The sequence below is a fragment of the Ammodytes marinus genome, assembly GCF_949987685.1.
Source record: "Ammodytes marinus genome assembly, chromosome: 18".
NCBI lineage: Eukaryota > Metazoa > Chordata > Actinopteri > Uranoscopiformes > Ammodytidae > Ammodytes > Ammodytes marinus.
The window spans coordinates 21,256,272-21,262,271 of NC_137222.1; positions in this window are offsets into that span (position 1 = coordinate 21,256,272).

A 6,000-nucleotide genomic window follows, 5' to 3' on the forward strand; every position below is an offset into this window, starting at 1 on the left:
ACACTTTCTGACTGAATGGTCTCATGGAAATAACATTTTACTGTTGGCATGTACCTGTTGCTGTCTCCTGGTATTTCTGATAAGATGTTGGCCTTTGCAGACAAGCTGATGGTTTCTTTTATTGTTTATTTTGGACAGTTGTATGGAAGGAATGAGAGTGTATACAATGTACATCAGCTAATCCATCTGGCAGAGGAATACAGAAAGTTTGGTCCACTGGACAACATCTCAGCTTTCCCTTTTGAAAACTGTCTCTGGCAAATCAAACATCTTTTACGCAAGCCATATCAGCCTCTACAGCAGGTACTTAAATGGTTGTCTGAAATGCCACTTGTAAGGACACCAAATCCCAGCAGTGACCCAATTTTGCAACACATGCACACCGATGGCCATGTTACCTCACAGTTCATTCGTGACAAACAGTACAGGAAGGTTTCCACTGATCTATTTACCTTGTCAACAAAGAAGGGGGACAATTGTATTATGATGGGAGATGGCTTTGCCTTAGTTGTTTATGTAATTAAATAAGTGGAAAATGTGTATATAATTTACAGAGAGTTCTGAAAAAGAGCCAAACTACGGTTATCCCTGTGACTCATCATACATCGGAACACATAAAGTCAGTGGGCTGCATGACGTTTTAGGGATGAGTAAGCTTTCCCATATAAAACGCAAATGCCATCTCTTTGAAAAGGGAGACCAGGTCATAACAACACCACTTCTACATTGTGCCGAGTAGTTGATGGCAAAGACTATTGGCATGGGAGGAGATAAAGTCTTTGATTTTCATCTCAGACCAATATGGACGGCAAGGCAGGGCAATGGTCAGTGGTGCAGTTCGGAAACAGTGGGACAGCAGTAGTTCCTGAGAGCTGGTACAAAAGAAGGGAGAAACATTTATCATGGCCCCCAAAGTCCGAAGATTGGACCATAAATGAAGAGGTACCTATGATGAAGCCAAGCGGCGAGAAAATAAATACACAACTACAATGTGTGCCACCTCTGCTCTGGAGTCTGAGGAGGAAGGAGACATGCGGAGGAAAAGAAGATCAAGGTAAACTTCTTGTCAATATCTTATGCTTTACTTAGTACTGATGATTCGTCACTTTCTGACTGAATGGTCTCATGGAAATAACATTTTACAATATAATAAAAATAAATGTTATAAAGCTCTCACTCTTTTGCTGCCTCTCGGTCGTCTATGCCCTCTTTTCCTAGTGTTACAGGTCTCAGGTGTACAGTATATCCCATAAACAAATGAGATTTCCTATAAAACAGGAGAATGAAGAATTTCTGTATTTGCAAGGTGGTCATTGCAGCACTGCATTAAAATCACTTTATGTACAATAAAGCCATATACCAGGTGTATTCTGTCAATAGAGTTTTATTTTTTTAGTTTGGCTTGATAATACAGTGCCCCTGCAGAGTCTCACAGGCATAATCATCATGAAGCGACCAATTAAATCTTAGACCTTCACCTGATAAATCAAACGTCTGAAATAAAATAAAAAATTCCTTAAGGCCAAATCGCATCTATCTAGATTCAGACTCTGACGAACCATCAGGAGGAAAAAGAAAACGCTTTGCCAGTCCACCTGATGTGGGAGTTCTTGTAGATTCGCACGAGAGGGCGACTGCGCCAGACTGTGCTGGAACGTTTCCCCGTGGGGAGAGCCGCCGATTCGGGCAACGCTGGAGAACTTTCCCCGGGCCGCACGCCCCTTTCCCCTTCTCACACAGCTTCTATGCAGTGCACGGGACCTTCACAGCAAGCAGGGACGCCTCGCTGCGCCAGCAGCTGCAGTGGGCGCCAATTTGCCAATCCCCCCTCAGTGATATGATAAAGAATTATTATATATTTTTTTAAGTGCTTGTGCCGCCCCCCCATGCATCATGAAAAAACGCTTTGCCCATGCCCAAAACCGCTACTAACTGTCATTGTATTTACCATTGAGTGCTAATTGACAATAAGTCAACGATAAGATGTTTATTATGTGTTTCAACAATATTAACTAAATGGTTATAGAAACAGTGTCAGGATAACTTTGAATGAAATTAAAAATCACAATCCAAAGCACTGTATTTTGAGGATTAATAATGTCAGTGATGATCCATCTTTATTTGTTCAGATACATTGGCTCAGAGGACACAGCGAACAGACCATACGTATGGTCTTACGGGAACAGAGCAGGACTATACATATATCTTCGTTCCCAAAAGTGGGAGAAGACCTAGGGCCCTCTTCAGGATGAGCAGGTAATCATTGTCAATTGAAAATAAATGTTTTCTATGCATAACTTCATCACCATAATAATCAAACATCATATATTCCTTTTAGCTCAACTATGTCCTGGACAAAGAAAGAAGCAAAGAAACATGTGCCTTTCTCTTGTAACATGATTCAAATCCCTGCATTTGACTATCACTTGATAATGTTGGGGCTGATTTTTAATATTCGAATCATCAGGGGAAAGATGTTCACATCGTGGACCTCAATATATTTCCCACGTGGAAAAACGTGGACCCGCAATTGTCTTTGCCAGTGAGTTGTTTTGCCCATTGTATATGTACAAAATGTGCAGGTGGTGTTATGTCTTACTTAACAAATATTTTTCAACATTAGGAAAACGTGAGTTCCAAAGATGTGGTTCTTTTTCCAGCTTGGAGTAGGCAACCAGCTGCAGCAGACTAATATCTCCTCTGTGTCGAGTGCCATTTAAAACATAAAACAAGATTTCAGGGTGGTTTTTAGTTTATTTTGTGGTCATTTTTCCCTCAAATAAATCCATTGCAGGCCATATTGGTAGCAGAAAAGCAGATGCTGTTCCTGGACTCTCTTGATCCAAATGGGTTTGGAGATGAGGCCTACAAAAAAGTGTGTAGGTTTGATTAAATATAAGTAATGGCTTTATTTCAGGCCACATGTTCCACTCGTGGTCTTATTCTTATACCACAGATTCCAAAAAAGTCTTGTTCCATGGCTACTTGTTCAATACATAACCATGTTCTATGGCTACAGAACTTATTACTGTCATGGTCTGTCTTTGTCTTGTCTTGTTTTGGTGTTACACGGGTTTCCTGTTTTATTTTGGTACGTCTGTCTTGTTCCTCCCCATGTCCTGTCAAGCTTCCCTCTTGCTTGATTACTGCTCCCTCCCCTAATGTGTTTCACCTGTGTCTCGTTGTGTCTTGCATATATACTCCTTGTGTTCCTTTGTTCCTTGTCTGTGCATTATGGTTTGTTTCGTGTCAATGTCGTTGAGTCTTTGTCTTTTGTGTTCCCTGCGTTGCTTGTATTTTCTTGTGCTCCTGGTCCTGGACTTTTTTGCCTTTTGGCCTTTTTGTTGCCTTTTTTTGAGCTTAATAAACTATTCTTTTGCTAAGACGTCTTGCATTTGGGTCCTGCTTTCCTGCCTGTCTGCCACACCGTAACAATTACAGGGTTTATTAAATATGATATTTAAGAACTTAGTTTTTTCTTTGAATTGCCAGACAAATGGCTAGCCACATTGATGTTGGACCATGGAACGAGAAGACAGGAGGAGACCTTGAAGTAAGTCTGTATTCATAATAGGGCTGTCATATTAAAGCGTTAATTTAGATTAATTAATCACAGAAAAATTAACGTGATTTAAAAAATTAACGCAGATTAATCTCACTTCTATAGTGCCCTTTGACCCGGTGCAAAAGGGGTGAGACGAGAGCGCAGCTGCACCTGTGTAGCTTGCGGACGCGGCCCGCACGGTATTAACCAGTAAAGAAAGAAGCAGGGCAAAGGGGCCGAGGTCTCTATGGATGTGTTATGGGATGTTTCGGGCAAATAAGCATGACGGTAAGGTAAGAAGACAGCTTATTTTATTCTCCGTAGTGTCTGTGTATCATTTTCCTTCTATTTTTTTTTTTTACATAACTGCACAAATGACTGCGATTTAATGTAAATAAATGTGCACGCATGTGTCTCTAAACCAGGGGTGTCAAACTCATTTTCACAAAGGGCCGAATTACGACATGATAATCACACGAAGGGCCAGACATGTCACTTACTGACATGCCTTCTTTTTATTCCAAAAATCAAACAACATATCTAGGTATATAACCTGCGTACATACGGGGCATAGGCTAGGTTTCGTTTACATATTTTGGGGGACAAATTATAGGTGGGGGGTATGGGGGTGCTCCCCCAGAAATGTTTGTGCGTCAAACACTTAATTTCCTGTATTCTGGTAGATGTTTCTGTTTTCTGTGCCTTTTCTGCATCAATTTATTGTGGAAATGTCTTTATTTTTCTAAAGGAAAAGACAACATTCAGGTTCCTGGTGAAACAATTATAAAGGACTATAATGCAGTAAGGCTCTCAGGCATCCTGGATTGAGCGACAATATGTTTTCTCTTGGATTTTTCAAAACTTTCTGCACTTTCAAAACATATCACGTTTTTTTATTTTATTTTTTTATAGGAATCATGACCCAGCACCAGTGTTAACTATTTATGACACTTTACATTGGTAATGAAATGCATTGACACCCCTGCTCTAAATGCTCCAACTGCTCCATCCGCTCCTCTCGTCTTTTTGGTAGCGCCCCTCGTCTCTGACATGCAGTGTGTATGTGTGTGTGTGTGTGTGTGTGTGTGTGTGTGTGTGTGCAGCAGCAGCATTACGGCCTATTCTAAGCTGAACTGTCGCTGTACTTGTTGTGAAAGTCCCACGGACATGGCCGTCATGTTTGGGTTCATAATATGAGGCGCTAGCCGGCCGCACACAACCGGGTGAGTTAACTAATGCTATACGGCGCTAACTTGTTTTATCGGCTAAAGCACAGCCGCACATATTCACTGAATTAACCAGGAAGTCCATTGGGTTCATAATATGAGGCGCTAGCCGCCCACACACAACCGGGTGAGTTAACTAATGCTATACGGCGCTAACTTGTTTTATCGGCTAAAGCACAGCCGCACATATTCACTGAATTAACCAGGAAGTCCATTCTCCTGGTTTACTCTCTCCACGTCTTCTATTCCCAAGCTGCTGTCATACAGCACCGGCTCGGCTGCCTGCAATACATTTTCCTCCTCGGTGTATGTGACGTCGGGTCAAGCCCAACGCTGATTGGCCAATGCGGCTAATCGTCATGCGTAGGAGCGTAAAAAGTTGAATTTTTTTAACTCTGCACGTAGCTGCGTATATACGCGGCTATAATGTTGCTTTAGCGCGAGTGACGCATCTACGCGCCATGTACGTGCGTAAACCAATGGTTCCCTATGGAAAAATAGCCGATTTTATACGCGTCTGTACGCGTGTAACGCGTGTAGTGTGTTCGCACCTTTAAACAAACCTCGGCCCGGGCGGAGACACACTGGCTCCAAATGCAGGCAGCCAACATGATTTATGATAGCCTAAATGATTTAAACCGATATTCAACACGTATTCAACACAGTACTATGCCCATAGACTGTAAAACACAGACCCTCACGGCCCAAAAACCGCCCAAATCCTCACGGTGCTCCAGATTAGCATCAATAATAGGCTATATAGCAAGTCATGGTAGTGCGGTTATTTAATTAGCTGGCATAACGGAGCTAACACTGTGACACTCACGAAACCGAAACCTTTTAATTCGTTCTATACGGTGTATGGTTGTAACATAAAAACAATTTTAATACAGTGTTACTCACCGAAAATCTTGCAACCACAGTTCTTAAACTATTGGTTGGTACAATTTACCAAAGAACAAGACATTTTGGCACCATGGTACCACATGAATGGAGAAATGAAGGCACTGTAGTCGACTTCAAGATGACGGCGTTAGGATGCTAATCCTTACAACTAGCCTTCGAGGCTTATTGCACAGCATGTTTCTCAGTCAGCAACAATGAAAATACAACTGCTCAATTGAATATAAAATGCATAATGGCTTGCACTCGGCATCAATTCATCCAAATTTACTATTCGATAAATCCAAAAATAGTGTCTAACGCACCAAAGTGACTTCCTGGCTGTAG